We start from the raw sequence: 26,169 nt of genomic DNA on the forward strand, positions 1-26,169 counted from the left end.
AACTTTAATCTAGCTGGAAAACTTGATGTATATATGAAATATCTAGGGAGTCATTTTAAGGCATATAGCATGGTGATTAAGGGCTTGGACTCTGAAGTCAGAAAGTCTGAGATCAAATTCTAGTTCTGCCACACCATAACTGTGTGATTGTGGGCAAAGTGACTTAACTTTTCTGAGCGTCTATTTCCTTACTTGTAAAATATGTATGAGTACCCATCCCATCTCATAAAGTTTTGGGTAGGATTCAGTAAAAGTAATTCATATAAAGGCCATGGCACGGTGTGTCTTGCATAACTGCTGCTCAAACATGTTAACAATCAGTCTCATATATTGTTAGTGAATTTTTAAAAAGTATATGTGCCTTTATGTATTAAGATATCTCTGGAAGGGTCAGCAAGAGGCAAAAGGAATTGGCCATAGATTGCCTCTGAGATGGGGAGCTGACAAAAGACTTAACTTTTCACTCTATTATTTGTACCCTTTGTTGTTGTCGTTGTGTTGGGTTGCTAAGTCATATCTGACTCTTGAGACTACATGGACTATAGCCTGCCAGGCTACTCTGTCCATGGGATTTCCCAGGCAAGAATACTGGAGTTGGTTGCCATTTCCTTCTCTAGGGAATCTTGCCAACCCAAGGATCGAACCTGAGTCTCCTGAATTAGCAGAAAGATTCTTTACCACTGAGCCGCCTAGGAAGCCCTTGTACCCTCCATACATGTTTAAATGTTGGGCCATATGATATTATTTGTTCAAGGAAACAATTAGATAATTTCTTAAATGCTATTATTACCATTGTGAGGAATTTGGAATAAAGAAGCCATCAGTGGGGTAGCCTGATTTGAAAGAAGTTTCTTCGAGATCAATTGAGCAGGGCCTTGAAGCACGTCTAGAATTTTGATGACAGAGTAAAGAACTGGGGGCATTTTAAGTGAAAGTTTCTTGCAAAGTAGAGCACATAGGCAGGGGTGAGTAGCCACTGGGTGCCATCCACTCAATTATAATTGTTTGGTGTTGTAATGACGACTAACCCTGGTGGTGGAGAGTGGTTTTCTATAGTAGAAAAGAGAGAGTGTAAGTGAAAAATTGCCAAAACACCACCTTGAAGACAAAAATTGAGAAAGATTGCTGGTTGAGGCCAATTCCATGAGCCCTGCTGCCAGAATTATTCTGGTTCATCAATTCAAATTGAGCTGGAGGAACCTTTGACATCCTCCTCTCTCTGCCTGCAGGTTGGCTGGCTCCAGTCCTCAGGTCATCACTCATCAAGAGGGGATAATCCCAAGGACAGCAGGATCGGCTTCGTCACTTGGATTTAGGAGCGAGAAACCCATCAGGCAACTAAAGAGTAACAATGACCCACCATTAAACACACAGAGAGAAGAGCATGACAAGGAGTTTGTACAAGAAGCCAGGAGCATTTGCTGACAGCGCCTACGGAGCTGCTGACCACTGTGAGTTCTACCCATTGAACTGCAGTACAGAATTGTCCCCAACCCAGACATGCTTAGACGTGGGCACAGCATCAGTTCACACAGTGGTCTCTGCGTGGACTTAACAGAGTCAAAAGAATTCAGGGGTCAGATGGACCTGGGTTTGACTTGTTACTGTGTCACTTTTTTGTAGAATGTTTTGGTCAAATTTTTAAATGTCTCTGAGCCTCAGTTTTCTTGTCTGCAAAATGGAGCTAATCCCTTGGCTTTAAGAAGATCAAATGCAACAGTGTCTGAAAAGCGCAAGCAAGATACTTCTCTTTACAGAAAAAGAGCACAATATAGAGCCAAAATGGAACCACTACAATGAGAGCTGCTTGCAAAATTATCCTCTGTCGTAGGCACTCAGCCTCAGCAGGTATGTTTGTTTCATTAGCTTGGATAGCAAGGAGGGAAGAGGGAGAGAGAACTGGGGAAGGGCAGGAAGCCAGAAACTGGCTCTTGTATGAGAAAATTCACTCTAACTAATTTTCAGACAACGTTGCTCTCCTTCCTCAAACACTGGGGCCACAAGGCATTATGCCAAAGAAGTCAGCAGCCTGGCAGATATTTTAAACTGATTCTGAGACAAGCGACAGGCCATTTGCGCCATATGCCACTGACACGTTAATCTAGGCAAGGATGCTAGGCATCTGGGGACATCCGAGCTGAAATGCCATTTAGGCAGAGCACACCAACTCCAGTGGCAGAAGTTCATCAAGGCAAACATTGAGAGCAGCCAAGAAGGTACAAGTGGAAAGGAGGAGTGAAAGCCGGATGCGCTGTTGAATCCTTGAAAGACTTTCTGAGTTGTGGATACTTCAATATGCTTCTAGGAGAGCCGCAGATTCAACAAAACATCGAAACTGGGTATTTACAGGCCTGACAAATGTGTGTCTACTACTTTTGCACCTGTTATACTGTATTGCCACCAACCCCATGACTCTTCTATCCACTGGCAAATACTGGGTGATGCTCCAGTCTACCAGAATGACCCCCTTTATCCCTGCAGTTTCTTTGTAAAAAGCAAGTGGCTGCTGAGCGCCTTTAGTAGATGCTCTGGTGTCAGACTTTCCAGGGTCCAATTTGGTGGGAGCCTTTGGTCTCCCTCACCCTTTGCCCAGCCCTGTTTCTTGGTTAGTATGAGCAATAATGAGCTTCTCCACCCCAGCATGAGGACAGGCTCACAGCCAGCACATGAAAAAGCCTGAGCTCGTGTGGGGCAACTACTCTATTTCATCCACAGATCACACATCTCCTTTTTTTCTTCTGTGATGCAACTACCCTAATGATTTTTTTTAAGGCAGCACTACGGCTTTCTGGGGAAAAAAAAAGTCACACAGCAGGAGAACTGCAACAGGCATCATAAAAGGAGCTCACAATGAAATGCCCACCCACTCTTGTCACTGGACCACATATTTTTCCAGATACAAAATCATTCTAACTGAGAAGATCTTAATAAACGAATAGAATTCCTGCCTTCATTATTTTCTTCCAGGCAAATGAAACTTAAAAAAATCAGCTCTTCCTCTTAACATTAGTTATGTTTCACAGTCAGAAGACAACTAAAGATTGTAAAAATAAGATTAGGCCACCAAAGAATGTGGGTGCTCCCTAGCATTCTCTATGGTGAGTAGTTCAGAGTTGTCCATGTTGAATGTGTACTTTGGAATCAAGCCTTGATTTAAATCCAGAGCCCTGCCCTTACTCACTAATGACCATTGGCAACTTGCTCAGCACCACCCCCGAGTCTCTATTTCTCCATCTGTAAACGTGCACAGAGTAACCCCATCTTCCAGGGTTGTTATGAGAATTAGAGAAGATATATGTGTAGTGAGGAGCATACTCTCTGGTATGTGGTCAGGATATCTATGTTAAAATGATGGGCCTGATCTTGGGAACTATATTTAACTTTTTTTTTTTTTTTAATGGAGAGAGATTATTTCTATGAATTCTTAGCAAAGACTAAATGGATGTTTTAATCACAAAATCATAGACATCATCTGAACCTTCACCTCTAGACCCATTGGGCTGTGTTGTGCCACAAAAAATATTTGTAAGAAGTAGGAGAGTTGGATAGCTTAAATTCAGCCCTGGAGAACAGTAACATCACTCTGAGTCTAAGGCCCAGTGTTCAACAACCCCACACCTGTGTTCTGTACACCCAGAAAACCCATCTAAAATGAGATCCAAACACTCTCTTGCTTAAGTCTGATAACTGATCTCCCTGCACCCATTCTTTCCCCCTACAGCCAATTCAAAGAGCACCAGAGAGCTCTCCATAATGTAAGATACATCACATCATCTCAGAATTTGCTAATGATTCCTTCTCTGCCACAGAACGAAATCCAGAGTCCTCACTCCAAAGCCGTTCATGGTCTGGGTTCCAGTTATCTTTCTGATCACATCTCTAACCACACTCTTCTTTGCTCACCTCCCTCCTATCACACAAACCTCCTCAGAAACATCAAGTGTGCTTTTCCTCTCTGGAATTTTCTTCCCTATGTACGCCTATGGTTTCCTCCTTTACTTCATTCATGCTTCTGTTCAAATGTGACATAATGAGAGACAGCTTCCCCAACCAGTCTTTTCAGTCACCCAATCCTGCTCTTCTCTGTCCCCTGACTCGGCTTTATTTTTCTTCCCAATGCCTTTAAGACTTCACAGAGGGGGTTAAAGTAACTGGCTCTAGTTCTCACCCCTACAGCTGTTCTCAAGGCCCTAACAGATACCTACTATCTTCCTCTTCCACCACTCAGTCTAGATGTCCCTCACTCTTTGCCAACACCTCAGCTGGTCTACATTGCTTTTGAGGTGGGGTGGCTTATATCTGCATCCCCAAGGGGTCTGAGTTTCTTTTGTCCTTTTGGACTGAGGTTGCTACAGTTCCCATTTACAGTTATCAGGCATGGCGTTCTCGCCAAGACAGGACACACTGAATGCCTGAGTCCCAGACACACTCCCTCTGCCCTGCTACCTTCATTGTGTATCAGCAGCTCTAGTTCCTCAGAGCCATCAGGGTCAATTGCTCTTAATAAAAATTGCACAGGTAGGTCACTAAGAATGATGGTGTAAGGGGCCAATCCTATTTCACCCATTGATTCTTGGGCCCACATACACTAGCTACTAGACAATCAGCTCTGTTGGTTCTGTGTATACACTGCATGGTAGACGATGCAGTTAACCTCACAGGGTATTATGCCCAGACTGGTATAAACAAGTCCATTATTCTACTAGGCTGGCTGCCTCTGGTTGATGAAGTACACTATAAGAATAGTCAGTCTCATCATCACATGCCCATTGTGTGACAGTTACCTGAGGTATGCATTACCCTGAGGTAGTGTTGTATGGGATCCCATATCAGGGAAAAAAGCATTCTATAATTTCACAGATACTGGTTTTGGCAACAGCACTGAAGTCAAAGAAAGCAAAGCCATATCCAAAGTAGGTGCCGATTTCTGTAATGGAATTAGGTCTGATGTAATCAAGGTGCCACCTAGGAACTGACTAGTCTCCTTAAGAACGGGCTTCCCAGGTGGTGCTAGTGGTAAAAACCCACCTGACAATGCAGGAGATGTAAGAGACATAGGTTTGGTCCCTGGGTTGGGAAGATCCCCTAAAGAAGGAAATGGCCACCCACTCCAGTATTCTTGCCTGGTAAATCCCATAGACAGAAGAGCCTGGTGGGCTACAGTCCATGGGGTCACAAAGAATTGGACATGACTGAAGTGAACAGTGGAAGTGAGAAATAGATTTAAGGGACTAGATCTGATAGAGTGCCTGATGAACTATGGACGGAGGTTCATGACATTGTACAGGAGACAGGGATCAAGACCATCCCCATGGAAAAGAAATGAAAAAAAGCAAAATGGCTGTCTGAGGAGGCCTTACAAAGAGCTGTGAAAAGAAAAGCGAAAAGCAAAGGAGAAAAGGAAAGATATAAGCATCTGAATGCAGAGTTCCAAAGAATAGCAAGGAGAGATAAGAAAGCCTTCCTCAGTGATCAATGCAAAGAAATAGAGGAAAACAATAGAATGGAAAAGACTAGAGATCTCTTCCAGAATATTAGAGATACCAAGGGAACATTTCATACAAAGATAGTATCGATAAAGGACAGAAATGGTATGGACCTAACAGAAGCAGAAGATATTTAGAAAAGGTGGCAAGAATACACAGAAGAACTGTACAAAAAAGAGCTTCACGAACCAGATAATCATGATGGTGTGATCACTGACCTAGAGCCAGACATCCTGGAATGTGAAGTCAAGTGGGCCTTAGAAAGCATCACTACGAACAAAGCTAGTGGAGGTGATGGAATCCAAGTTGAGCTATTTCAAATCCTAAAGATGATGCTGTGAAAGTGCTGCACTCAATATGCCAGCACATTTGGAAAACTCAGCAGTGGCCACAGGACTGGAAAAGGTCAGTTTTCATTCCAATCCCAAAGAAAGGCAATGCCAAAGAATGCTCAAACTACCGCACAGTTGCACTCATCTCACATGCTAGTAAAGTAATGCTCAAAATTCTCCAAGCCAGGCTTCAGCAATATGTGAACTGTGAACTTCCAAATGTTCAAGCTGGTTTTAGAAAAGGCAGAGGAACCAGAGATCAAATTGCCAACATCCGCTGGATCATGGAAAAAGCAAGAGAGTTCCAGAGAAGCATCTATTTCTGCTTTATTGACTATGCCAAAGCCATTGACTGTGTGGATCACAATAAACTGTGGAAAATTCTGAAAGAGATGGGAATACCAGACCACCTGACCTGCCTCTTGAGAAACCTATATGCAGTTCAAGAAGCAACAGTTAGAAGTAGACATGGAACAACAGACTGGTTCCAAATAGGAAAAGGAGTATGTCAAGGCTGTATATTGTCATCCTACTTATTTAACTTCTATGCAAAGTACATCATGAGAAACGCTGGGCTGGAAGAAGCACAAGCTGGAATCAAGATTGCTGGGAGAAATATCAATAACCTCAGATATGCAGATGACACCACCCTTATGGCAGAAAGTAGAGGAACTCAAAAGCCTCTTGATGAAAGTGAAAGAGGAGAGTAAAAAAGTTGGCTTAAAGCTCAACATTCAGAAAACTGAGATCATGGCATCTGGTCCCATCACTTCATGGGAAATAGATGGGGAAAGAGTGGAAACAGTGTCAGACTTTATTTTTTGGGCTCCAAAATCACTGCAGATGGTGACTGCAGCCATGAAATTAAAAGATGCTTACTCCTTGGAAGGAAAGTTATGACCAACCTAGATAGCATGTTCAAAAGCAGAGACATTACTTTGCCAACAAAGGTCCATCTAGTCAAGGCTATGGTTTTTCCTGTGGTCATGTATGGATGTGAGAGTTGGACTGTGAAGAAAGCTGAGCACTGAAGAATTGATGCTTTTGAACTGTGGTGTTGGAGAAGCCTCTTGAGAGTCCCTTGGACTGCAAGGAGATCCAACCAGTCCATTCTAAAGGAGATCAGTCCTGGGTGTTCATTGGAAGGACTGATGCTAAAGCTGAAACTCCAATACTTTGGCCACCTGATGCGAAGAGTTGACTCATTGGAAAAGACTCTGATGCTGGGGGGGATTGGGGGCAGGAAGAAAAGGGGACAACAGAGGATGAGATGGCTGGATGGCATCACCAACTCGATGGACATGAGTTTGAGTGAACTCTGGGAGTTGGTAATGGACACGGGGGCCCAGTGTGCTGCATTTCATGGGGTTGCAAAGAGTCGGACATGATTGAGCAACTGAACTGAACTGAACTGAAGTGACTTAGCATGCACTCACCATCCTTAAGAATAACGCCTGATTTGGCCAGTCTTCACTGCTAGCAGGTTGGATATTCAGCCATGGCAGGCACTATATCAGCCTATATATCAGTTAGTGATACATAGGCTAACTGATATCAGTTATATATCTAGTTAGTTATATATCTAGTTAGTTATATCACTAACTATATCAGTTAGTGATAGGGAGTTCATGCTTTTGTGTCCAAAGCTAGTCTCTACCCCATCATGGTCATGCCCATTTGTAACCCATTGCTCAAGTACTGGAGTGGCCATGGAGAGAGGCTCATGACATCCAGAAAAAGGTCATCCTCTCTACTTGGATGTTGCCCTCTTGATTCACTGTGGAGGACTCATGGCATTAACAGGAGAATCAATAATCCTTGCTCATAATGCCTTTCCTCATAGGCCCATCCACATGCCTCTTCCTCAGGCTTCTTTATATATGTCCTAAAACACGGACATTATCTGGCTGGTCATCACTGGAGGTCGTTTAAGGATGTGTCTCAGCATTGTCTATGCAAGGGGCAGGAGAGCAGCTCTACCCCACAGTTCCCATCCTCATTAGTCAAGGGTTGTCCCAAAGGGTGTTAATCCTTCTGAATGTCTAGGTTTGCATATGTGTGCGTCCTAAGCAGATTCCAGCAGATATCCTGTTAGGTTATCAGAAAAGCTCAAGCACGAGAGTATAATAGATTCATGGTCCAGCTGAGACAAGATCCATATTTATTTATTCCTGAGCACAGCTGGTTGGGGTAGCAAAACTTGGAATTAAAAGGTGGGCTGAGAGGATATGAGATGAAGCTAAGAGGTGTCTGATACACCCTCAAAGCCTGGAGGGGAGGCAGGCATGATTGTAAGAGTGTATTAAATTATGTATTTCATATAATTAGATAATAGGATAATAAGAAATATGTGCTAATTGTATGGTTCTGCCAACAAAGGCAAAAGTTGTTAGCCGAGGAAGAGATCAATGTGGACTCAGGTTGGCAGAAAAGAGTTAGAGCCTTGAGGCATGGCTGGTGGGGAGGCTGCCGGTTCCAGGTTAAGAGTCCCCCATGTTAAGGAGACAAATTGAGAATTCACTGGAGAGGAACAGGAGTTGAAGACAGGCAAGAGATACTCAGACAGCTGAGAGGACAAGGATTCTCTTGATTCAGAGAGATTTTCTGTCCTGCTGCCTCCTGTAAGATAGACTGCCATCTTTGTTATGATGTAGTATTGTTGTTGTTATTTAGTCACTAAGTCACATCTGACTCTTTTGTGACCCCAAGGACTGTAGCCCACCAGACTCTTCTGTCCATTGGATTTCCCAGGCAAGAATGGAATGAGTTGCCATTTCCTTCTCCAGAGGGGTAGCATATGGTTAAATAAACATGCTTTGGGGTGATACAGATCTGCTTTGAATCCTAGCTCTACTGCTTGGCAAGTTTCTCAGCCTCCTCAATCTTCAGTTTCTTCATCTGTCCACTAGAGGTAACAAAGGTACCTACTTCATAGATTTATAATGAGGATTAAATTAATTTGTGGAAGACACTTGAAACAGTGTCTGGCTCATTATAAGCCCTAATGAGTAACAGTTATCATTATTACTATCAGGCAAAGTAAACAGTGGCTTTAACAGCCAAAGGAAACCTAACTAGAACAAATGAGAATAGGAAGCATTGATCAGTCAGGAGAAAATAGATAAACCCTATTTCTATGCAAAAAAGTTTAGTCATGTCTTCTGCAAAAAGTTCTCTCAGATGCTGGAGATACCCACTCAGCAGAAATCCCTTTTAGCCTTAGAGCAAAGAAAACTAATGAAACTCTAGTGGCCATGATGGCATTATCAGAAAAAACAGTGGCAAGAAAACCTGTTGGTAGGCTCATCCACTTTTGGAATCTACAGCGCATATGGGTAGCCTGGACCTTTCTCATTTCTCCAGCGTATAGCTGGATTAGACAAGAAAATGCAATCTGCCTCCACATCAGAGGAAGAATATTTCCATGCAGAAAGGGCTACAGCTGTCATTGACAACCCCCACACATCCTGGGAATAGAACAGTTTGATGTAGTCAAGTTCTAGGGGAGGGAAGTCTTCTCTTCCTACCTGAGCTGCCTACCCGGCTTCTTTTCTACACTTTATTCTTTATATCAACAGAACAATGTGTTGAAGATTCCAGGCACTGAATAGGGTTGAAAGACTATCAAAGCATTTAGACTTTGGTTTGACAAGTTATCCACAATATCATGACGAGTTTCCTCTTTGGTCTCTGACTTCAAGGTGCACTCTCTACAATGCTTAAGTCCTTTATGAATCTGCCTTGGCAATTAGCATCAGGACATAAATGACCTTTGGCAATCATTAGCTCCTTAATCATCATCTGCCTTCCCTTTATTCTTCAGGAGATCCTGACCCACTTCATTTTTGTGTTATAAAAACCTTCCATTATTTTCTAAGTTCACAAAGGCCCTTCTTTAAATTTTCTCTCTTATTATGAAAGAAATACTTGCTTATTAGAAAAAAAATAAGATTAGAATGATTCAAAATGAAAAGTAAAACTTTCTCCTCTCCACTCTACCAAGAACCACCTTCATCCCACTCCTCGCAAGTTCCCCATTGACAAGGGCAAATTGTGTATACTTCTAGACATTCCCTGGAGAAGGCAATGGCAACCCACTCCAGTACTCTTGCCTGGAAAATCCCATGGACGGAGGAGCCTGGTAGGCTACAGTCCATGGGGTCTCAAAGAGTCAGACATGACTGAGCGCCTTCACTTTCACTTTTCAGTTTCATTCATTGGAGAAGGAAATGGCAACCCACTCCAGTATTCTTGCCTGGAGAATCCCAGGGATAGAGGAGCCTGATGGGCTGCCGTCTATGGGGTTGCATAGAGTCAGACATGACTGAAGCAACTTAGCAGCAGCAGCTAGACATTCCCCTGTTTGCAAAGAGGATTGTACCCCCACCACACATAGAAATATGTGCTCTTGTGCAACTTACTAAACGATACTTCCTTGGTGGTCCAGTAGTTAAGACTCCATGATTCCAATGCAGGGGGCACGGGCTCAATCCTTGGTCAGGGAACTAAGATCCCACATGTTATGCAGCCCAAAAAAATTTATTAAAAAAAGAAAAACATACTGAGAATATCTTTTCATGTCCATATAGACTTACTTCATTTTTTTTAATGAGTGAAGTGTATTCAATTGTGTGCTTTACTATAAATGATTTAACCAATCCCCTATTAATTAAGCTGTTTTCTGTTTTTCTCTATTACAAACCATGATGATATGAACACCATTTTAAATATATATATATATATTTAGTTGTGTACTTATTATAATATGTACTTATTAAATATATATTACATATATATAGTTGTGTACTTATGAAAGTGCATCTTTAGGATAAATTCCCAGAAAGATGATTTTGCTGAATCTGATGATGGTGTGTACACTTAGCATTTGGACAAATATTGCTAAGTTTACCTTTTAATACTTGAAACCAATTTACAGTCACCTTAGCAATATATGAGAGTGCCTCGCGTCCCACCCTCAAAGAGCCCTGAGTCTCCTGAGGAAGTAGCCTGGGCTTTGAAATCAGACAGGCCTCTTTCTGAATTTGGTTCTGCCATTCGTGAGTTGGAAGACTTCTTTTAAGTCACTAGGACTGTTGGGACCCTGTTTTATCACCTATAAAATGGCGGGGGGGGGGGTGCCTTCTGGGTGTGTTTGCTGTGATAATTTAGTGAAATAATGCAGGTGAAGAACCTAGCACAGTGCCAGCCAGGGAGCAACTACTCAGCGTGAGCTGCTGCCCGGCCTGCAGTTCCTACCGGGCCAAATGTTTTCACACCAGCTTCCCAGTTCTGTGTGTCCTTTTCCTGGAGGGTTGCTTTCTGAGTCTCATGGGGAAAACTCCCACAGTGGACCAACAAGACACATACTGTGGTTTGAGAATCACTTTCTTATTTTATCTAGGTTTTTCATGCATGTTGTCAGAGAGGTGATGAGACTTCTCTGGGGCTTCATTTCCAGGAATTTGGGTGTCTTAAATTACTTGGTTCCAGAACTGATAAGTTAGCTACCAGATTGCTTTTGAATCATTTTCGTGCAAATCCATCAACCCTAAAAGATTATAGAGAATTGAGTAATGAAGTGACTCTAATAGGTTAGAGGGCGACTAAAGTTCCTCCTTCAAAAAAAGATTTCTGAAGAATTCCTCATAGAAAACTGTGTATAACCCCCACCTCCTCCAATACATATGATCTCAAAAAAAAAAAAAAAAATACTGAGAAATAACTAGCAGCTTCTATTCATTCTTAACCTATTTAAGCTCAAGTATAAAAATTCAATTAGTGGGTGATGCTCATAGCAATGCTATAATATGTATATTCCCTCTATCAATTCGCAGCTTCTGATTTCTAAGAGCTCTTGGCCTGAACGATTGAAAACTGGGGGATTCTAGCTTAGCTGATTCACTGCCAGGCAGTTCAGCTACACGTTGACAATTTGATTTTGTTATTAAGGTCTGAAAGAGCCATCAGAGAAGACCAACCCAACTAAGTCCTTTAACATAGAGACAAAAAGGTTGTGCCCAGTGAAAAGGCAAGGAAAGCAGACCCATTCAGACACTCCCTTCTTCATGAGATGTCCATTCTTCACGGATCTTCCCCAGTTTCTCTATAGCATAAAACTCGGCTTCATGCTGTAGAGAATGAGATGTATTACTCTCTGCAGCAAGGCTACCTTAGACTTACACAGTTAAAAAGATCTGTGTGAGCTTTGACTGCAAGGAAATTTTAGTTTTAGCATGAAAAGCCAATATCAGATTATTTGAATTTGTTTTCCACTTCAGTTTGCCCATCTGCTCCAGGAAATCTGATTTAAATACATTTTCTCCAGAAACCTTCCACAGTCACCAAGTTACTTAGCAACTCCAAGTTTACTTCAGTGAGTTGTTTCCGACATAAATAGTGTTCACAACTTGGGGAGGATGTGTTTTTAGCCTTCAAAGTTTACAAAGCAAGAATTAAATATTGAAACTGCCATTCTCACTCTGCATGAATGTAGACTCTATTTAAATTACATAGAGTCTTGGGGGCTGTATTTCTAAAGAGAATTTTTTTAATTAACCTACATGACCATAAACATGAATGAAATAGTTCTGTTTAATTTGCAGTAACCAATCCAAGTGCAGTGTTGCACAGCTCTAATTTAGGATCTTTTACAAAATCTAAATTTGCGCTCTGCATTCTGTGCCTGCTTTGGCATGTCAAAGAGATTTAGTTTTTCTGGACTTTGGCAAATATATCCCTTGGCTCCATTATGAGGATATGGGCTTGGACCTCTTTGTCAAGATGTTGGACTGAGCACATGCAGAAATATCACTCTTCTCCAAACACATAGTATAGTGTGTGTGTGTGTGTGTGTGTGTGTGTGTGCATGTATTCCAATACTCTCTACAATGTTATTTTTTCTCTGGAAGAATTTCCTAGCATAGTACCTACTACTACAGAAACACCAGTGGTTCTAAACTGGGGCAGTTTTGACCCCAGGAGACATTTGGTGACATTGAGAGACATTTTTGGTTCTCACAATAGGGGGTAGGGGTTACTGACACCTAAAAGGTAGAGGCCAAATATACTGCTAAACAATGAAAGTTGTTTAGGATTATCAGACCCCAAAATGTCAACAGTGCCAAGGTTGAAAAACCTTGAGGTACACAGTGTAGTTTTAACAATATATACAATATTTTTAATAAACCTTTTCCAAATAACTTAATAGGGTATCACTTACATAACCATTTGCAATCATTTGCCACATATGAGCTAGCTTCTCATCTGCCTACAGAATGAAGTTCAGAGTTTGGCGAGATGTTCAAGGCCCTTCCAAACTTGTTCCTGCTCTTACCAGCTCTATCTTTCTCCATGTAGTGCTCTGTGCATTACTCTACAGTACACTTAACTTCCCACAGTACCCTGAAACGCCACACCCTGTCATAGTTTTGTATGGACTCTTCTCTCCCTAGAATACCTTCTCTTCTTATCTATCAGCAAATTTCAGCTTATTCTGAAAGACCCCGCTCAAATAAAGCCTTCTCTGACACCCTCTCTGCTTCTGTCTCTGTCTCTCAAAAAGGCTGCTGCTATTTTTTTTAATGGCCCTTGTTTATTTATTTACCTCTCCTGCTGCACTATGTTTTAAAGCATTTTGTATTAATTTGAGTTGACAGCAATTAGCACTGAGTCTGGCACAAAGTAGTTGCTCAAAAATTACCCCTGAAGTGTGTACATGTAGATTTCCAGTCTTCCCCACTCTATTGTTTCCCTCTATCTCTTTGGATTGTTCACTTAAGAAGGCTTTCTTATCTCTCCTTGCTATTCTCTGGAACTCTGCATTCAGTTGGGTATATCTTTCCCTTTCTCCTTTGCCTTCTCTTCTCTCTTTTCTCAGCTATTTGTAAGATGTAGATACTTGTATGTATATATACACAAGCATGAACACATCCACACACGTGCCCCCCTCCCTATCACATGCACACATTGACAAAGAAAAACACTGGCTGAAAAGAGGTTTCATCACCCTTTCTATGCAAGATTATTCCCCCAGATATTTGCAAGATGTTTGTGTGATAGGAATGGAAACTAAGATTCAAAGGACCAAAATGAAAAAACACCTATGGAGACGTAAGCTTTCAAATGCCAGATCGAAAGATTGCCAATGCAACACGGCACATCTCCAGTGCGAGGAAACCGAGTACAGCGTTTCAGAATTGTGCTTGGAACGCGTTCCATCAGAGGCACAGCAAAAGGTGCCCATTTTCTCCCCCGAGAGTGACCAGGGCTGACAAAGCATCCCCGACTCCACTTACCAACTGAGAGTTTAGAAGGCTGAGGCACACGTGGCTGTGTTCTGTGCACACATTTCTAAGAGTAATGTTTGGTGATAAATCTGTTGAAATCTGAATTATCTGTCTACTGATCGTTTGTCTTTACAACTCATTGAGTGTTTATCAAATCACTGGGTGAACAAGTTGCCTGTGAATATTGATACACAAACAGGGGAATTGTGGGGTAAGACTCCCTTGGTCTGATTTCTTCCATCCATAAAATGTGGATAGTAATTCATACTCCTTGGTACCTCAAGAAGCCATAGGAAAAATGGATCATGTGCAGAATCCAATTCTGCTCGAGTCCAGAGTTAATCTGGAACATACATATATGCATATATCTCACATAATGGAGATCTTGCAGTCAGAAATATGTTACTCTGAGTGAGTCTTATCAATTTTTAAGTCATGATGATTCCAGTTCATATAGCATCTCGGTCATCCTCATTCCTAGCTATTAATAGTTTGCCCTACACCATCGTTGGCCATGCCTCCTATATTTTTGAGGACCTATGAAGTCAAAGAATAAAAATGCATATTTTACATATATAAATATTTAAGAGTTAAAAGTGAGAGAGGGCCAGTGGGGAGCAGGAAGAGCAAGTGTCTCTCCGGCAGCTCCTGGCCAGCCCTTCTGGCTGTGTGGTTAGTGGTGAAGACCATGAACTTTGTGTCAGACCAACCTAACTTTTCAGAGCCTTGGTTTCCTCTCTTGTAAAATGGGGATGATAATACATCACAGATTGTTGGGTTTGTTTCTTAGCTTAGTGCTGGCATAGAGCAAACTCCTGCTCAGCCTCATGGAGGCTGTTCTGCCCAGGCTCATAATTAATACAGTATCTGCTACACCATAAATGCTCAATAAATAAAGAAAATGTAGAAATAGTGACAGCAAAGATAATAAGTAGCATTAGTATTTATAGCACTAGTAACAGCTAGTGAAAATGTTAGTCACTCAGTTGTGTCCAACTCTGCAACCCCATGAACTGTAGCATGCCAGGCTCCTCTGTCTATGGAATTCTCCAGGCAAGACTATTGGAATGGGCTGCCATTCCCTTCTTCAGGGAATCTCCCCAACCCAGGGATTGAACCGGGGTTTCCTGCATTGCAGGCAGATTCTTTGCCATCTGAGCCATCAGGGGAGCCAGAGAAGTAGCAGCTAGAGCAGGATTTAAAACATACATCCTGACTCCTGGTCCAGTGCTCTTTCCAAAACCTGATGTGAATTTTATTTTGCTTTCTGGTGATAAGTTGTGTGGCTCAAAACTTACAATGTCCCTCCCTTTTAGGAGTGAGGCGATCAGACTAACATCCTGATATTTTAGAAAGATTTAACCTCCATGACTTCTGCACTCTTTTCTCTGAGGAAAATACTGTGAAGGTGATATGAAATAATAGGGAGACTCGGAAATCCCAGTTTATCTAGAACAGGACTAGGTTATGCTAATTTGGGGAGTTAATAGTTAATAAACCCCCTTTTCACTCCCCAAATTGTCATAGTTTGGAAGACAAGCCAAATGTTCCTCTGAACCTAACACTCACCACTCTGAATTGTAGTCATACTCAGATCAAACTGCAGACTCCAGACAAATTGTATTCAATTAGTATTTTTTAAAGTGACTGTCACTTTTCAGAGATGGTGTGTTACTCTCCTGATCATAGATAAATTGCCCATCTAAATTGTCCAAGTGGAACCATTTGCAAAGAATTTTCCTGTTTCCTGGAGTATTCCAAATGTGAAATTGACACCATTCTTTCCTGCAGGAACCTTTCTTATTGATAGTATTTATACTCTAGCCCTTAGAGCCTAGTGAAAATCAAGCAGGGCAGGGGTGAGGCGCTCAAGGAACCCAGGTGACTCTCTCTTTGCTTTCAGAAGATTTACACCGAGCTCTCCCCCAGGCCCTTTCCTCCTGGGTGCAGACAGAAAGGTGAACACAGATCCACAGCCGGCCTGCAGTTGGAGTGGTTTGGGAGAGGCCTACTTTGGCATCAGCTGGTCCACACTCCCCAGATCAACTGTCAGCTGCCAGGACCAACTGGTGCCTCCTGGAGGTCTTTAAAAAATGTTTTTCCAGCTGTGAAAGGCTGCAGCATTGTTCTGCTGTTTGGCCACCTTCTCTCCGGCTGGCCCGCTGGCAGCAGCCACGCAGGGCAGCCAGAACGCGTCAAATCAAAGGGTCAACAATCCAGCAGCCGCCCAGCCACCGGCCCTCCTCTCTCAGCTGTCTGATGTCAGCTCATCAAAGACCCTGCATATGGCCCTGTGCTTGCTCACCATTCACCTCACAGACCTCTAGAATTTTCACAAGTCAGAGGAGGCGCCAGGAGAAAATTTGCGGCCCCTGAGGGTGCCCTGGGGGTGGTTAATAGCCAGGGAGGGCGACAAGAAAGGGGGAAGTTTAGTGTGCTGTGGTTCCCAATTGTTTGGCTAACAGCCGGAGGTTGACCTTGAGCTTGCGTCTGCCACATGGCGGAGGCACCAGCCGGGCAGCATGTTGGGAGGGATCAGAAAGAAAGGATCTCGAAAATGCAAATGGTTTTTAATGAATTCTTCTCCCCTCCCGCCTGCACCCTGTAGTTTCCTGTGCGAGAAGAAACTCTCTTCAGCTTATAGGGGAAAGTCACTGCTTGCTCAGAGTCTGAAAGTGTAATCGTGGAGGCCTGTTCTGCTGCGGCCTCTGCCCTCTGTCTGAGCCTTCCGACCTTGACCGTCCTGGATCAGAGGGAAGCGATAAGAGCCGCGTGCTGTGACTCGAATCCCGCTCCCGCCCCGGGGCAGTGGCCAAAGGAGACTTAGACGAAGAGCCTGTTTTTAAATAAGAATGGTTATCTGGTACCTAAAAGGTGAAGGCCAGCCGTGGACTTATCGGACCTGGCCATGGGCTTGTGTAGAAGGGACTGGATGGTTGTGCGTGCCCTGGGGCTGGGTCACAGCGGAGCTCTCCCCGCGCAGGTAGAACAGTGTGCTGAGCAGGGTGGAAGGGAGGGGCCGCTTACAGGATGCCTGCTGCTGTGCCACCCATTACTGCCTCAGCACGGGTGCCTCCTTCCTTCCTTCCTCTGGGCGAGAATTAGGGGGCTTTTTCCCCACCTCTTCAATGCTGTTCCTGGATAACTCAGTTCGACCTCTTTCGCAGTCCTTGGCCTCAAACTCTGAGCCCCCAGCATCTTTGAGTGGCATAATGGACGTTTAAAAAAATAAACTAGCTCCCTGCTTCTTCTCATCTCTAACTCTGATCCTGGTGCGTTGCTGAATTCCCCGTGCTCCTAAGGGGCTTGCCTACAGACTTGTCTGCAGGTAGGGAAGCTCTAGGGGGTTTCCCTTATGGCTCAGACGGAAAGAATCTGCCTGCAATGCAGGAGACCCCGGTTCGATCAGGAAGACCCCTTGGAGAAGAAAATGGTAACCCACTCCAGTATTCTTGCCTAGAGAATTCCATGGACAGAAGAACCTGGTGGGCTACAGTCCATGGGGTCGCACAGAGGGGACACGGCTGAGTGACTATGCTTTCACTCTATGTATGCAATAAAATGTGTAAGACCAGATAGGTCTATGAAACTAAACTTGACTGTCGTAATTGTGATCTCAGTATCTCCTGAAGTTATCAAAAATATTTTGTAAACTGTAAAGTCAATGCAAATATAAGTGGTTGTTGCGAAGGTTATTTTATTTTATAAAATGCATTTTTTAAAAAAATGCAAAAGTGATCTCTCTTGTAGAACTGGTTCCAGGGTAAAAGTCACATGAGCACAAAAAGCAGTAGCTATGCTACAAGGCGGTTGTTCAGAATCTGCTTCCAAGGGTCACGCTTGTGCGGCATTGTTTGCCCTGAAAACCACTGTAAAGATAAACTAGAGGTACGGACCATCTTAAAAATGGGCTTTGGAAACAAAACCAGTTTGGAGCAAATTATAAGGGAATGTGATACTAACATTTTACATTGTAAGATATACAAACTGCATTAATTAATGGGAAGCTATTATTAGATGCAGGGTATTTCTCCATACATTAACTACCTTGTCCTTGTAAATAGGCCCTGTTGAGGGTGGCTTATTTATAGGCTGTTGCAGCTTGCATAGAGAAAGAAATTAAACTGAAGGCTCTTTGAATATAGCATAGTGCCCAAAAGCTCATTTACCTTTACTTTTTAAATCTGCCTCTTTTTCAAATGCTTAAATTATTTTTGCCAAACAGTAAGCTTAGGCAATGAGCCTGGATTTATACAGTTGTTCTCAGAATGAGCTTTGAAAGCATCACATGGTAATTTTTTTCAAAATAGAAAAACTTGGTTATGGAGCCATAGACCATTGTCCTGAAGGAGAAGAAATCAGTCAGTGTTTCTGTAAAGGTGGTTAACCCGCAGGCAGAAACAACTGCTCAGGATATCTTGAAAATTTACATTTGCATTTGTTGATTCCGTATTAAACTGAATAACCAGGCACATGGAAGGTAAAGCCCTCTTTTAATTAACCCTCTTGGTGTGGGCCCATGTGATTAAATATGACGGAGCTGCTCCTGGGGTTTCTGCTACTGAAAATACTAACAATAATCATTTGTTTTGTTTTTATATTTAAACACATTATTGCATAGCTTGGTGCAGAGATAATTACCAATTTTATCTCCTGTGTTTTTCTAATGTTCATTAATAACAATAAAGGGTTGTAGGTTAAAAACTCATTTAATTGCCTTTATGTTAATGACATTATGAATAGCCTTAGCTACAAGATTCTAATTCTGTCCAGTATCCTCTTTCTCAGTGGAGCCCCAGGAGGGCTGCTCATTTTATCAGCATTACTGATTCAGAGTTTTTCCTTGCAGGTGGGTTTTTGTACATAATCAGAATTAATGCACAACACATTTTGCAAAGAATGGAGTAGAAGCACTCGGAATAAGTAATTAACTAGAGTGCCCAAGGAAATATGCCTGAGCATTTTTTTTAGCATATTCATAAAACATTAAGGAAAGTCATAAACACAGTAGAAGCAATTTCCTGGTAATGTGCTTTTAGACTATTTTCTGGTTCTTTAAAAAAATTTTTTTATTTCTTCCATAGGGGAAATTTTTTTTTAACTGAAAATCCCAGAGATGCAGATAAAATGCCCAATGTGTGGTACTTTGGGATTCCATGTGCTTCTGTGCTAATGCAATCGAGCCGGCAGAGTCCGAGGAGCACTCCCCTTCTCTTCCCAGCTCATATTTCCATCACGCACCTTACCAGGCAGGAAAGGGAGTGAATGCAGTTTGCAACATCACAGGAGATGTGGTTACCTGCCTATTCCCAACCTCTAGCATTAACCTCTGGGCATGGGAGAGGATGCCCAGTGGGGAGCTGGGGGCAAGAAGTAAAGTAGTGTGGTGACCACGTGGTGTGCCACCCAGACTCCCCTGCTTAAACGGACATGCTCACCCCTCCAGCTCTTGAGGGCTGACAGCTCTCAGCTCAGTCACAGTCCTCAGGTCATCAAGGTCACATCCCTACCCCACCCCCAGGAATCCTGCATCTAATGACAGGTCAGTAGAAGAGTTTAAAATTCTGATTCCCCCTTGCTTCAAAGTGGGATAATTCAGAAGGCCATCCTGATATCAGGGCTCTAGGGGGTTAGCTGAGGCCTTTGTCCTGCATCTTTCCATCCCTCCAGAGAGCGCTCCCCTATAAACTCCAGTGCACAGATCTCATAGTCTATTTCTTGGGGACCCACAAAGATGAGCCAGTGTCAACTGGCCCATCTCCATGCTGTTTTGTGAGTACTGAAGCAGCAGTTTTGCCCCAGCCCTTTGACTTTGCTGTGCTCTTAGGGTGCTCTGGGCACAGAGCTTGACCCCCTGAATGGGGCCAGAAACAGATGCAGAGACATCGCCCTCCCATTGAGCAAGGATCATATGAGCTAATGTATAGTAAAATGGGGCTTCCCTGGTGGCTCAGAGGGTAAAGTGTCTGCCTGCAATGCGGGAGACCCGAGTTTGATCCCTGGGTCGGGAAGATCCCTGGAAAAGGAAATGGCAACCCACTCCAGTACCCTTGCCTGGAAAATCCCATGGACAAAGGAGCCTGGTAGGCTATAGTCCACGGGGTTGCAAAGAGTTGGACACGACTGAGCGACTTCACTTTCACTTTTCATAATAAAACGGTTTTAAAATTCCAGACTTTGGAGTTAGATGGGTGAATTTACATACTGGTTGCAGTTTCTGGACAAGTTATTTAACCTCAGTTTCTTTATCCTCAAAGTGGGGCTCACGGCACGGGTAATGTTTGTATAGTGATTAGCCCAGGAATACATAGTAAGTCTCCGTAGAGACAACAGTTCACTTTTTCCCTTCTCTGTTTTCATATCATTATTCACAAAGAAGGATGGTTCTGGATGCTGAACATAACATTCACTATTATACAGACCAGTTTCTTCAAGATGAAGCGCGTGTTTGTTTTGTTTGTGTGTGTGTTTGGCCACACCATGAAGTTTATGGGATCTTAGTTCCCTGTCCAGGGATCAAACCCCGGCCTTTGGTAAGTGAAAGCACTGAGTCCACACAACTGGACCAGGGAACTGAAAGACTAAGGTTTAGAATAGCCCTGGTTCTCATGGAATTTAGCATTCAGTCTAAATGGGAGCCCACAGAGGAAAGTGACACAGGCTCAGCACAATGGTGTTAGTTTGCTAGGTACCTGGAGCCTTGTATGTATTGATGTATTTAATTCTCATAGCATCCTTAGTTAGATACTGTTGTGCCCATTTTACAATTGAGGAAATAATTTCAGAGAGGTTAAGCAACTTGCCTTAGGTTACTCAGCTAATGAGTTGCAAACTCAAACCTTTGCCTTTAACCATACTTTTTACCAGAGAACCCACAGCTGGAAAATTTGTTTTAAATTACCCCTAATATTAGTATTTCCCAGCTAATTAGATGTACTATTCTTTTTTAGGAAAACTATCAAAAAATTCAAGTCCCATCCAAAGACCATTTTATGGTGTTGCTTGGTGCTCATGGACACCTCATGGTGAAGTCAAAGTGGTGTTTTACTGAATGGAAGCCTTGCTTTGCCTAAGGCATTATAACCTGGAAGCGCAATTTCCTTGATCGTAAAATTATATATACCTGCATCAGAAGCCCAGTTTAAGAGATGTGGGCGTAGCTATTGTTCAAAACAATGTCACATTTGTTGTTGTTTAGTCGCTAAGTCGTGTCCAACTCTTTGTGACCCCATGGACTGTAGCCCACCAGGCTCATCCTCCATGGGTTTTCCCAGGCAAGAATACTGCATTTCCTTCTCCAGGGCATCTTCCCAACCCAGGGATCGAACACGTGTCTCCTGAATTGGTGGGCAGATTCTTTATAGCTGAGCCACAGAGAAGCCCAATTATTGTTCAAAACAACATCAAATCAGATTTTGGTTAATCTCACTGTATGTTTAAAAATGCATTGAGTACAAGGGCATTATTTTCTTATAATACAGCACATGAAATTTTATAAAATGCTTTTCTATTTATTTGACTTCACAACAACTTGGTAGAGTAGATATTAGGGTTCCATTTGCCGGATGATAAGACTTCACTTATTTAACGAACCTGTCCAATTACCAAAGGTTCACTTGGCAACAGAGATGAGTCTAGATCTCCATTCTTCAGATTCTTGGCTACTCAAAGGGTGGGCCCTGGACCAGCAATGTCAGCATCACCTGGGAGTCTGTAGAAATGCAAACTTTCAGGCCCCATCCAGTTCTATTGAACCAGAATCTTTTAACACAATCTCCGTAAATTCATATGCATATAAATATTTGAGAAGCTCTCTCTCCTCTCACTATCTCACTGTCTCCAAACCTCTCTTCTCTAAAGTCTAGACTGTAAGCCCTTCAGGGGCCAGGCCCGCATCTGGCTTATTTACCACTGTACCTTCAGCACTTGCCAGCACCCAGGCCAAGCAGGCTTTCCATTAGACACATCGACAACGCTATCATTGGGTTGTTAGGCCTGCCAGCCATTTAGTACCAGAATCCATTCTAGAGGAAACAGAATAATTTTTCGTGTTCCTGAAAGTCTACCATCAGCGCAAAGGTATTTGCCTTATTCATATGAGAAAGGTGAAGCCATGCTTAAAAAATATACTGAAGCCTATAGTTTGCAATCCTGTTTCTCAGCCTACAAAACCAGTGCCTGTAGGGAATGGAAACACTGTACTGTGTAATTATTTAAATGAAAACAACATAAATGAAGAGAAGGACCATTTATATCATGGTACTAATTAAATGAGAACTAATGGGCCCTGCTGAGAAAGGATACAGCTGGAGAGAGCAAGAAAAACTTCCTGCCAGTAAAGACTAGCAGACAATGGGACAGTTTTCCTAGTGGGATAATTATGACTCCTGGAGAAGATTGTCCAAGGCAAGATGAGAGAAGTACCAGCAAAGTATAATGTGCTTCTAACCTTATTATCGATGATGCTTTCAGGCACCAGCTCCGGGTCACAGGTTTTGAAAATACTAAATGCTTAATTCAGTGCTGCCCTTTCACCCAAAAGATCTCAGGGTAAGAGAAAAATGTGTGCACCAGTCCAGTGCTCCTTGATTTAACTCTTCCCTGAAATACTCTAGGAATAAATAATGGAGGAGGAAATTATAACCCCCACTTCACTCTCCCACCCAAAAATCGCCCGAAGAGATTTCCATTTCAAACAGCTGGTAGAACAACAATGTGATCATCAAAAAGTTTGTGACGATGATCCCCCAACCCCTGCCTTATTTTTCTTCAAGATCACTCCAAAAAAAAACAAAAAAAATTTAGAAGCAGGAAATTGGTGATGTGGAAGGGAAAGTCTCCTATTCAGAAAATCAATGCAGATTGAGATATCCATAAGGAGATGTTGATTTATAAGCTGCTGCGTTGAAAATTACTTGCTTTCTCATTAGCCGGACCTGGTTTATGGCTGTGATATAAATAAGGCAAATAATTTAAAACAAATACTTGAGAATATGTTTGACTTTCATTTTGTCCTTGGAAAATTTGGGGCCTAAGTTAAAGATTCACAGAGAAGTCAAAAGGCTACCAGACACAAATGCTACCTTTAGAGCTCAGCTTCTGGGAGAGAAAAACCTGGGTTTGGATCCAGCTCTACCCAGTATTTCTGGCATCTCATCCAAGCACTTGACTCCTCTAAGAATTGTATTTCTCATTTTTAACATGTGAGTAACAACAGAAGCAACCTCTGTGATGGTAAAGGTTCCAAGGTGGGTTTGCATTTCCCACTTGGAAAGAAGGCCAACGCCTCCAGAAAGGAGTGAATGTGGCCATTCAAGGGTGCCTACTGATTTCATCCATAGTATGCCAGGTATGTTGGCCCCAGTGACACACTAATGAGCAAAGTAAAGTTCAGAATCATTGCTCACACTTCCCAAAGTTAGTTAACAAAGAGTTAAAGGGATTCTCATGATGCAATTGGTATTTACATGCTGATGAATTCATTTCTCTCGTGAACACCAGGCAGGTTTAAGATGTGTCTGATTTCTTAGGCTACAGTTCAAATTGTGGCCTGAGTTTGAATGATTTTCCATCTCTCTACCTGTTAAAATCCCGATGATGTTTATTATTTAGTAAAAGCCCATGAAACAAGTATATTTCTGGAAGAGAATAAGTGAGTGCATTTTGCTCTGGAACCTTCTTCTTCGGACTTCCCCCGAATGGTACCATATTATTGTCTAACACCAATAATTCAAGTGACAATGTGTTGTTGCGGGTCTGTTAACCTGAAATCTTGAACTAAATCTGTCAAAAGTTTTCTTTTTTTTTGCAAACTGGCTAAAACATTTAGTGGCAGGAGAAAACAATATCATGGAAGCAATATATTAAGAAACCTTTGTTTCATCATAAAGGAAGAGAGTTGTTTTTATTTAATAATTTCTGCCAACAGCCTGGTAACATATTCCAGTTTTGATTTGCCCATTTTTTTTTTAACTGCACTGATAAAATATAGACATCTAAGCGCAAAATACAGTACTTTAATCTCCTCACTAGAGGGAGAGAATAATTATTGATATGTATGTGTAGACAATGTGTTCTTCAGCCTCTCTATTCCTTAACCTTTCTGTGGAAAAGACTCTTGGGACATGATTGAGGAAAAAGTGGTTTTTCCTTCCAGATGGATTCGTTGGCTAGGGCAATATTTTTTGTTATGCCAATAAAATGAAAGGGAGACAGAAAATCAGGCAACTGCTGGAGTGGTTAGTGTGGGACTATTACCAAGGCAGAAATGAGGCCAAAGAGATGATAAATGTCTGCCTCTCACCCACTCCATCAGCTGAAGTCTGACCTGAATCCTCTTTTCCATCTGAGCTCCAAGCAAGCTACCATTTTTCATAGCAGCACTTAATAGTGGACATTAACTTAGCCCTCCCCAAAAGGGCTGACCTGCAGTCTACACTCGGTGCTTCTCCAAACTGTAATCACTTGCTCACTCAGTAATTTTATCAAATAGCATGCACCTTTTCCAGCCACTTATTGGCCAATTAAGTCAAGTTCTCGCTGAGGGGGTCCAGCTGGCTTCAGGTTATCTAAGATGAATTGATTGAAGACATTCTGCAATCTATGAACCCAGTTTAATGATCTAGGTGATAATACTTGTAATTCTTCTCAGTCAGGGGAATTTGCTGCAGCTGTTGTTGGCAAATCCGTGTTCTGATATTCCAACGTACCAGAGAAGCATTAATCCGCCCTCAGCGTTCCATGGCGATGGTTGCATTGTGAAAAGGGAAATTTAAAATTCATGCAGCATAGCCAAGTGAAAACCATCGTTCCAAGGATGTGTTTTAATTTTATCCCATTGTAAATGTTTTTTTAAGGTGGGATATGAGAAGACTATGTTAACGGTAATACTTCATCAGGAATGGAGAAAACCAAATAAAAGCTCATTCAGCTTTACTGCCGAAAACAACTCACCAAATGTTTGACATACAAAGAAAACACAGCTTTAAGGCAAGAACATGATTTCCTAAAATATTGGGGTGGGGCTCCAAGGCCTAAAGTCATTATTTTTGTATGAAGCGTTTCCTCCCACCCCCGGATTCATGGCCATTGAAGTGATAATGAAGCAGTGTCACGCAGTGACACAGGCCTTCAACATAGCTCCAAACACTTTTCTGCACAGTGACATATTTTTTTAAAGTAATCATTAAATAATTTGCTGGCTTTCTTTCCTATCTGTGCATTTGTTCCCTGGACTGCTGAAATGTGAATTCTCCCTATGAAGCACATACTGTAAATAACACTCAGGAGGTTTTTCTGGGTGTTGTACATTCAGAACACTTTAGCAACACTCTATCCGACCGTGGGTCTGTGAAGTTTATGTTTACAAACTGGAAAGCTGGTTTTGATATTCTTACGAAAGTGGCAGCTGTGATATTAATTTATGCTGTGGACAAGCTGCCGCCCTTTTCTTTCTGGAGGGTGGGTTCCTTTTCCCTGAGAGGTGTGATTGAACTTGGCTTTGGGGATGTGTAACTTGCTGGGAGAGGCTGGTGCTTTTGATGAGATTTTAAACTCTTTCCAGCGATGCTGGAAAAACAATGGACTAGGGAGGGTGTATTTTCAAGTGGAGTGTAGGCTTTGTGGGTAAAGTTAATTGGACCATGGTCATACTTAACGATTTTTGAGTACAAATTTAACCAAGAGAGAGAGTATCAGACAAGGAAGGACATTTTTCCTTCGTTTTTCTAATCAGAAAAAGGGAAAGCCAGACAGAGCTTTGGGGTCTGGCATGAAACAAGTTAAATTTTCACAACAAAGTATCTGATTATTCAGTAACTCTTTCCTGCACTTTTTTTGTTTTTGCCTCTATGTACCCCCACTTCATTGATGAGTTAACCTAACTGAAAATGTTCTCACTACTGTAAATGAAAAATCTTATCTAAGTGAAATTAACAATAATATTAATAGCTAACGATAAACACTTGCCACATGCCAGACTCTGGTTCTGAGAATTTATCTGGGTTATAAACCAGTTAATCCTCCCAACAACCTGTGAAGTCAAGGTTTTTATTATCCTCATTTTAT

The 26,169-nt window shown here is 42.2% G+C and overlaps 1 long non-coding RNA gene across 1 annotated transcript; it reads left to right on the forward strand.

Moving 5' to 3' along the window:
• The first annotated feature begins 21,426 nt into the window (after positions 1-21,426).
• Positions 21,427-25,042, forward strand: LOC123334061. Its single transcript, XR_006551814.2, has 2 exons — positions 21,427-23,452; positions 24,960-25,042. It is a non-coding gene; the product is annotated as an uncharacterized LOC123334061 (long non-coding RNA).
• The last annotated feature ends 1,127 nt before the right edge of the window (positions 25,043-26,169 follow it).

Source organism: Bubalus bubalis, chromosome 6 (genome assembly GCF_019923935.1).
Source record: "Bubalus bubalis isolate 160015118507 breed Murrah chromosome 6, NDDB_SH_1, whole genome shotgun sequence".
NCBI lineage: Eukaryota > Metazoa > Chordata > Mammalia > Artiodactyla > Bovidae > Bubalus > Bubalus bubalis.